At 27.9% G+C, this 9499-nt stretch overlaps 1 protein-coding gene across 2 annotated transcripts in view; it reads right to left on the bottom strand.

Annotated features, from left to right (window-relative positions):
• br (broad-complex core protein) overlaps positions 1–9499 on the bottom strand; it is a 285943-nt gene that overhangs the window by 155541 nt on the left and 120903 nt on the right. The window contains exon 1 of one of the 2 annotated variants that reach the window (XM_014416835.2): positions 2750–2803. The exons of the other annotated variant lie outside the window; for it this stretch is intronic. The gene's annotated coding sequence lies outside the window, so the exon portion shown is untranslated. Of the gene's footprint in view, positions 1–2749; positions 2804–9499 lie in introns of those variants that run through there. 2 annotated transcript variants of the gene reach the window in all.

The raw sequence follows: 9499 nt of genomic DNA, 5'->3' as shown, positions 1-9499 counted from the left end.
TGACGTTTGTTTTGTCGGCATGTTGCGGCTAACGAAAGACAAAATGATAACCGAATCATAATAACTCAAAACATAAAAATGAAAAAGTATAGATATAGATACCATCAATAACTATATTTATCACCTCGCCTATTGATAAACTTTTTTTTAAATATTGCTAAAGCATATATTCCTTGCAGCCATGCATCACGCTATCGCTGACATCCCTAATCTCTGGTTTTTATATTCCTTTCGGTGGATAATAAGGAAATATGACAAACGTTTTTTTTTCTTCTTCTTAGAAGGATTTATTTGAAATTTGAAAGTTATTAGAAAACCACAACAGAGATAAACCGAAAGACGACATAGACGAAAACAAGATCGATTTCGGGGAAAGAAGTGAATGAAGAGCGTATTTTTTCCGTAAACTCCTAAATTACTCGAATATTTTTTATGAAACTTAACAAGATGAAAAGTCTTTTCCATAAAACCCTTGAATTTTTCGTATATTGAACATATCTCTAGGAAGCTTATTACGTATAAATCATAAACTTTAGATTTTATGTATTATGATCATTTAAAAGGTAATCAAATTAATTACCTTTAAACAGAGTGGTCATTAACTTTTGCCGCTCCTTTTTTTGGTTTAGTATGGTGATTTCGATTTTTTATTTTATTTTATTTTTTTTATGATGTAAAACATTAATAATTTATATAATGAATCATTAGGTAATTATTAATAATTTTTTGTGTCATTTCTTTCAAAATCCTATTTATACTCCTTTAATATTTATGTTTTTGCATGAGGTGTTTTTATGAGAAGTAATTACACATTTTTGAACTATTTTTTTTTTTTAATATTAAACATTTTAGGTTAAACGCACAAACATAGCGTATATTTGTAGATCGATTCGACTGAGTTATTAGATAAATTAAACTAACATTAAAATGAGCCTTGGGTGTTCCACTAATTACACATACGCTAATAATTGCCGAATGAACATGCAATTTCTTATCAGGCTAATTGTCTTGACCTTTGCCTGCTTCTCTATAAAGATAAAAAAAAATGCTAAAGCGTTACTTCTTAATTTCTCTCATACACAACCGTTATTTTTAGAGAGCAGATAATGTTTTAGCATACAAAAGGAACTAATTCCATGGTAGAGGGGGTATAACAGTTATTTTTTAACACTGGATTCCGAAATAACTGTGAAATTTAATTTTGAAAAAGTTCTTGTTCTTACTTTTTTTTATTAATATTTTTGAAACCATTAATGCAAAAACTATTTGTGTTAGATTTTTACTGTAAATTCCCTAGAAGAACTTTTTGTAAGAGTGTCTGAGAACTTACATTAACAAAACATTCACCAAATGTTCATTTGATATCCGTTCCTTAGGAATTTGTTACTAAACATATCTTTCAATATAAGTTCTATCGTTAAATTTTTTTGCTAAATATTATCCAAAAAAGTTCTTGTAAAACATTTAAACTACAACGTTTTGAAAAATAACAATAACTGTTTTCAACCATGTCTTAAATTAAAATTATGATCCTGAAACAAATTCATTAGTATGTAAATCTGCTTTGTTTAAGTTAAGTTACATATAAAAACAGGCTATGATAAAAATAAACTCTTTAGATAAAAAAAAGACAGACAAGACAGAAAATCATCTTATTACATTATATCTAGCACACCACACTTATTTGTATATACCAGCAGTATAACATGAAAATACTGCTGATGTTTTCATTCCTTCACAGATAAAAAGATAAATATATACTATATATGACATTTTTAAATGACTATATCAATTTCCATAAATTTGTTAAAGTTATTTCTGTTATCACTAAAACCTACAGAAATTTCTTTATTTTACATTAACATCCATTAGAACTTGAGATTTTTTCAATGACAATAAATTAAAAAACAAAATACAAATTCAAACGACCTACTTTAAAAATAAATAAAGCTTGATAAAACCAACGAAATTCTGCTAACGACTATTAGAGGCAGATGCAGAAAACAGATAATCATCTATAAAAATAAATATTTTAAAGAATAATAATGTACCATATTATTAAGAAACCCTACGCTGTAAATGGTTATTTATGCCAGAAAGAAACAATAAAAATAATAAAAAGTAAAATAAATAATCATAAAAAAAAGAACTGCCACAACCCCCTTGTGCTCAGTACTTTGTAAGGAGTACTGTTTCTAAACCAACTGTTGTGCAATGTGTAACGGTTGTAAATCACCTTTAACCACATTTTTTCCTCCAAATTAAAGGGTACATATTTTCTGAAGGCTGGGTGTACCTCAAGGAGATCTTTCGACCCTAGTGTCCATCAACGGCAGGTAAAGCATAATAAATAATTATTTGCCAGAGCAAAACTAGAACCCAGATTAACATCTCTAATGTTAGTTAAAAAATCGTATAACAGATATTCGTCTAATTATAAAAAAATTCGCATGGGTTTTGAAATGCTATTATATATTTATTATTTCAAAACTCATGTGAATTCTGTCTCTAAATATTTAATTATTTTTAATTAACTCTTTTGGTATTTGATTCATCAGGAGAAATGAGAGTTTCTTTCATCGTGATAAAGTAGTAACGAATCTGTTAATTTAAAAAAATAAAAATTTGAATGTAGAATTGGCTAATTCGCAACGCCTCAAATGTAAATGTTTATAATAAATTATATAAGATAATATATAAGTGACCTTATAAAGTAATTGTATGTCTTCAGATTTTATTGTTGACTCACTTGATAATTCTTTTGTCCACAAATAACCTGAAATTAAAACAGTAGAGTAGCCATGGATCAACCGACCTCAAGCACAATACTTGGATTAAAGCATAATTCTGTAGCTCGAATAATTCTTATCTCATTTCCCGTTATGATGTAAGTAATACCACTCAACTGTAACAGATATCTGTAGTTTTATTGGGATATATACATTTATTATTTTACAATTTAAAACTAAAAAATATAGTTTCAGTTTATAGCATGCATGGTTGCATGGCTTCATGTATAAGGTTTATTACAAAAACTGTATTTCATTATTATAACCAAGTATTTATTGGATTTTTAACCAACCGTAACTAAATATAGTAAAAAAAAAAATTAATTTTTTCATCTGGATCCACAAATGTCAATTATTGATTTAGAATCAACAAAGAGGCTTTTTAAATCAGTACTGATATTTTTAAATCGATTGATAATTGATAATTAAATCGTAAGGAGAAATATTAAGCAAAATATATAACATTAAATGGGAATTTATATGATATAAATAACAAAGCATAACGAAATAAGTAAAAAAAAAAATATATATGCAGTATAATAGCAAAATATAAGAGATAAGTGATGAAACTAGTATTAAATAAAGTAAATTGTTTTCAATTACACTGTAGCCGTGAGTTAATCCTATGGGTTCTGGACCCCTCCTGGGGTCCATCCAGTCTCATAAATTGGATACACTTAATTGGATAAAAATATGGCGGTCGAGCGTGATTGGGACTAAATCACCTCCTTACACAACCGTCGGTCTAGTAACAGTACTTTTTTACAAAGTATTGAAACCCTGACCCTCCATGGGTTGTATCGATACAGATATTTAATTAAATAAAGTATATCGCTAAATTAAACACAAAAAATATCATGAATATTTTAAAAATTCCTTTAATTAATAGATTATATGATTTTTTCCTAAGAACTATTATGTTTATAATTAAGCAATTAGTGCTTTTCGAAATTAATAAAATCTTAAGTGAGTATACTAGATTTAATAAGAGTAAAAATTGTTTAATAAAAAACGAACATACCTAGAAGTCATTTACACTAAAGTTACTTAAAAATAAAGAATACATACTACTTGATACCCTGTTTATGAATAATATTTATATATCCAGTCCTGAAAAAAAATGAAATTATTATATACAAAAGTTAAGTGTTTAATCCTTCCACTGAATACGGTTTAAGATTTTTTTATTATCTTCATATAACATGTCATAACGAAAAAAGAAAAAAAAAATTAGAAGCAGTAGAATAAATAAAAACTATATGAGATAAGAGATGAGTAATAATTATCATAAAACGTTATAAAAAATATCGTAAATATTTCAACAATTATATTGAATGTTGTACAATTATATTGAATGTTGTACAATTATATTGAATGTTGAACAATTATATTGAACTTCAACAAGTATATTGAATGTTTATTTGATTTTTTCTAAATATTATTATTTTTATAATTATGGATTTGAAAAATCAATTTGTAGAGAGTATGTTAAATTTATCAAGGGAAGAAAATATTTTTAAAATAAAAAAAAAATGTAACAAAAATATTTAATTGTTATTTAATATCCATTAACGTTAAGTTGCATTAAAAAAAAAAAAAATTATGACCATGAATAATATTTATAGATTCAGCCTAAAATTTTGAAATTATTATATTACAAAGTAGTGTTTTATCCTTTCACTGAATATTGATTAAGATTTTTTTTATCGCCCGCTTCACGTAGGCTGAGAGAAACGTGTGAAAAAAATGAGTTTTGAGATAAGTTAATTGAATTATTGATAAAAGATGATTCGAGTACCTTCAATTCAAACAAACATTCGAAAATCGTTTTTTTTAAAAAAGGATTGGAAAGTGTTATTTCTATGAAATGAGCTTCCCGTTCTTCAGTCCTTGAGCCAAGTATCTAACGAAATCCTAGCTTGGAAGTATTGCGAATCCTTATCAGTTCACACTATCAGAAAGGTCGTTTTAAATTTTTATTTCGTCTTATAACATATTGGATCTGGCATTATCTCTCAAGTGCATTGTCTCAGCAAGGTATAGGTTCGAGTGGTTCTTCTAACGTAGTTGTTTGCGAAACTACTGTTATTTACAGATTGTTCAGACCCAAGAGATAAATAGGTTCACCTATTGCATTAAATGTTTAATACGTAATATAATAAAATACTAATTGATATTTCATGATATGATGGCTATAAACTAAACGTATAATACTTATATTGTTTCTAATGTCTTTTTTTTGGAGGTTTTAAAGAATTAAAGTAACCAATTTGGTTATTATGAGTAAAAAAAAATTATAATTTAGAAAATAGTTGCGAAACTGTAGTTGAGGTAAACATTCCTGATTACTTGTATTTAAAGCTTAATACTTATTTACTCGATAGAGGACAGGAAGAATGTGCTTTTTTACAGCTTATCAATCTTTAGTAACTTCAGGACCTGATAGTTAAGCGGGCTGAGGTGTGGGTGCCATGGCGCTTGATCCAGAAAGTTTTGGATTCGAATCCTACTTCGGTCAGTCAGAATTTATTTTGCAAAAGCCACAAGATATGAACCCTGACGTTTCCACTGGGTTATATAAATCCTCAATGGAGGACTGAAGTAAAAAAAATCTTTACTAGGCAAAATATGAAAGCTTAGCTAAAATAGACTGTAATAATTTTAAAAAAATTGTTAATGATTTAACAACGTTTCACTCTAACAAGCAATCCGCAAGTACAAAATCGCAAAGGATAATTGCGTCAAAACTTTGTGAAATCGTCAATACATTTGTGGTGAAGTTATTAACAACCCATTGTAACTCAGTTCACATACCTGTCTTCACCTAAAATCAACTCATAAATAAAAATGATGAGTTATTAATTGGTTGTGGATTAAATATGAGGAGGAGATAGCCAACTCCCAAGAGTGTCCTTAGTAAAGAACACAAATAAGTAAAAGTTAACTTCCTCAACCATCGTCTCCTCAAATTATTTTTAAAAAGTAGCAACAATGTGTAGTTAAATTACATCCTTGATCATGTTGAATAATCTATTTAAATATAAGTAAAATTAGCATATTTTTAAATAAAACTTTATTAATTAAAAAATCGATGACTTGATTATTTTTTTACATCCGAAGAAATGATAAACGAAATGGAATTATTAGGAAGTGCTTCAAAATTGAAATTTATTTTGAAAAATTCATATCTCAAAAACTATTTGACGTACAGATGTCTATTATCACTCGAATTAAAGCTAGTTTAATCAGCTATAAAGTAGTTTATGATGTTTATCATCGTAGGAGTTATAGTTTACATGAATGTTGCTAAAATAAATTGGTTTATAGTTTAAATTTTCATTTGCCAAATTCATATTCATATGTAAATATCATAAAAACTACTACACCTACGAAGATATGTGTCACCTACATTATAGCAAGGTTAATTTCCTTTATTTTGAGTGTTGGCAGACATATGTGCGTTTTATGGGTCTAGAGATATATTTTTTCAAAAATCCAACATTTTATACAAACAACTAGAACATTTTGTGAGTTTATTTTGTCAAATATCATAAAAACGACTACTCCTACTAGCAATGTAGTAAATTTAACTAGATTTAATTTGAGCGCTGGCAGACATCTGTACGTTCAATGGTGTCTGAAATGAGGTTTTTTTTATATATCAAACTTATTGTCCGAACAACTATAAATCAATTTATTTTAGCGAATATCATGAAAACTACTATTCCTACGAAGGTAAAGCTTTTTTATAGCCCATTAAAGTAGCTTTATTTAGAGTGCAAATAGACATCTGTACGTCACATAGTTCCTGAAATATAGAATTCTTAAAATAAATTAACTAACTACTAATCTTTCAGTAGATGTTTTAAGAAATTTTTCTTTTTAAAAAGCTATATCTCGAGAACTATTGGACGTAGATAGCTCTTTTAGGGCTAATATTTAAGCAAATTTATTCTTCTTTAATTAATGTTCTCTTAGATTTTCTAGTGTTGTTGGTAGTTTTTAAGATATAGAGCTACAAATGAAAAATTAGTGTTTTTTTAAGGTTTTTAAACAGCCGCAATTTTTTGTTTCCGCTACCTATACTTGGCAGACTCATCAATTTTGATTAGTAAATATACATAGTTTTCATTAAAGTAATCCAAAATTGGGGTGAGATAACTGCCTTTTTTTCTTCCCGGCTCTTATACTAATAGTATCATGCAGCAGAGACCTAAATCGAATTTTTAACTTGGCATTGTGAGATCGTAGTAGCACCGGTTTAAGTGACTAACTATTTTGATATTAAGTTTATAAGAAAGTATTTAGGCAAAGTTGCCCATTCGACTTCTATTGCTTAAGCGACTATATTTGAATGAAAATGATGTGAAATAGTTAAAACAAACATGATAAAAAAAAAATTAGCATATCCATTAAGAATTTCGGACCAAATTTCTCAATCATCAAATGGACTTGTTTAATATCCATTGCCCTTTCGCGAACCCGCTACTTTTTAGTTCAGGAATGGGACAAGCGGTCAGCCTCACTCAAAACCTGCTCGTTATAAAATACTACCACTCCCGAAGAGGATCTTCTCTACTTTCACACAGCCCTGTTGGCAAAATATCCACTGCAGAGTTATGGTCAGTCGGTTGTCCTCTCTTGATATATCTGTTCTCGTTAGCTCGGTCTCCTGCCCAGGAATCCGGGCTAGCGGATGTCAGGATCTATTGCTGGCGCCGGGTTCACGGATACATGTCATGTATTATCGATAGATCAATCAGATATATATGTATCTATTATAACTATTCATTTATTATTATTTTTTTTTTATTTTAGTATGAACAAGATTTAGAAGTTTTTTAAATTGCCGTTTGACCAAGTGTTTCTCATGAAGAAGTTAGCACACTTTCCGCTAAGTTTGACTAAGCTTGCTACCTTCATTAATATACTTATTTCTCATGACACCATGAAGCCCTAGCACAATAGTTGAACATAGCAAAAAAAATAAATAAAAATACTCAATTAGAATGCAGTTCAAGATGAACTATAAAAAATAATTTTTTTTTTAAATATTTATTTATTGCTATTTACAACTATACATTATAATACATTTAGTAAATCTGATCTAAGTTAAATTGGAGTGTTACAGGCGTGTAGAGAAACTACCCGTTGGTAGCACTCTAATAAAAAATATTTAAAACATAATACCTTAAACATAAATCTATACATGTTCCATCATTATCACTCTCATACACACGCATATATATGTATATAACATACACTTTGTTCAATTTTAAAGTTGAATGAAAACTCAATAAGCGAGTAATATCCATACCAAAAAATTTAGAGATATTCAATCATGCATTTTAAACTTGTTTTTGAATTTCACAAAAATTTAAAAACGGACTTCATAACTTCTGTGTACATGTATCACCAATAGTGCGTGAGAATGTTATCTAATTTATTTACTTAATAGTTACGATGTAATTTTTTCAGCTGTGTTGCCAATATTGCTTCCGTGTCTAGGTTCTTATATTACTATTCTTTGTTTAGTACTGTTGAAGGAAGATGTTCTATTTGTTTTCTGTATTAATGTGATATTTGTTTTTTCTATCAAGAAGTGGCTTTAATATGTGGAACGTTAACTAATAGGTTATAATTCCACTTTACCCGAAATCTAGATGGTGGATCTTTCTTATTCCTTTTAGTACTTTTATAATTAGACATTTTTTTAACAATGAGAACACACTCATTACATCAGGTATAAGAAAAACAGAATACCTTAGTGGTTTTCTTTAAATATTTTTTTTTATTTATTATTTATGAGGAATAGTACCACTATTTCGGCAAACATTTTTTATATGATTAATTATGAGATATAGTTGACCGTGGATGACTTATACGAGGAGAAGATGGTTGGGGGTGTGGTCAAAATAAAACAGAAATAAGTTGAAGTAATTTATTTAATCGGGGCAACGTCTCGGCTAGAATTTTTAGCCTTCATCAGGGCTAAGAACAGAACAAGATATAAACAGAATGACATAAAGCAAATAATTTTACAAAATGGAATTAATAAAATAAATTGATGAGAGAATTAGAAAATAAAATGTATACATAGGTAATTGAATAAGTAGATAAAATAACATAATAAAAGTTATATAATGCAAAGAAATATGAATATATTTGTTATTAATAATTTAAAAATTAAAATTATGGATACAAAAATAAAATTGAGAGAAAGAAAATATATGTAATCATAATACTAGATAAAGAGGCGAAATATAAGTAAAGTATAACAAAAGAAATGAATAGGAAAAAAAATTCTGGATTTTCTCTTTTAGGAAGTCTGGTAAGTCAATTCATAAAATTTTTTTTGAGGTTAATAAACTTCCATTTGAATGTAATTTATTTTAATTTAAATTATCATGTTGTAGCACAACGTTTCGGGAGGGTTTCAAATTTTGAGGTTAATAGTAAATAATTATGAGGTTTAAAGTACATGAATATGGGACAGTGGTCCCGAAACGATAATAATATATGAAAATGAAAATGAAAAAATAACTTTATTCTGGGATATATGTCCCCTAGGAATAAATACATGGTTCATATAGTGAGATTTTTAACTGGCGAGCGTTTACAAATTTTCAGATAGTAGATGAAATTACATTGGTATATTGGCTTTACTTCTGTTTATAGTGTTAATCAATAACTGCCTATTTATTTGATTA

This window comes from Halyomorpha halys, unplaced genomic scaffold (genome assembly GCF_000696795.3).
Source record: "Halyomorpha halys isolate HHAL.00 unplaced genomic scaffold, Hhal_1.1 Scaffold135.1, whole genome shotgun sequence".
NCBI lineage: Eukaryota > Metazoa > Arthropoda > Insecta > Hemiptera > Pentatomidae > Halyomorpha > Halyomorpha halys.
Note: the sequence above shows the minus strand (reverse complement) of the source record. Positions and strands in the feature narration are given on the sequence as shown.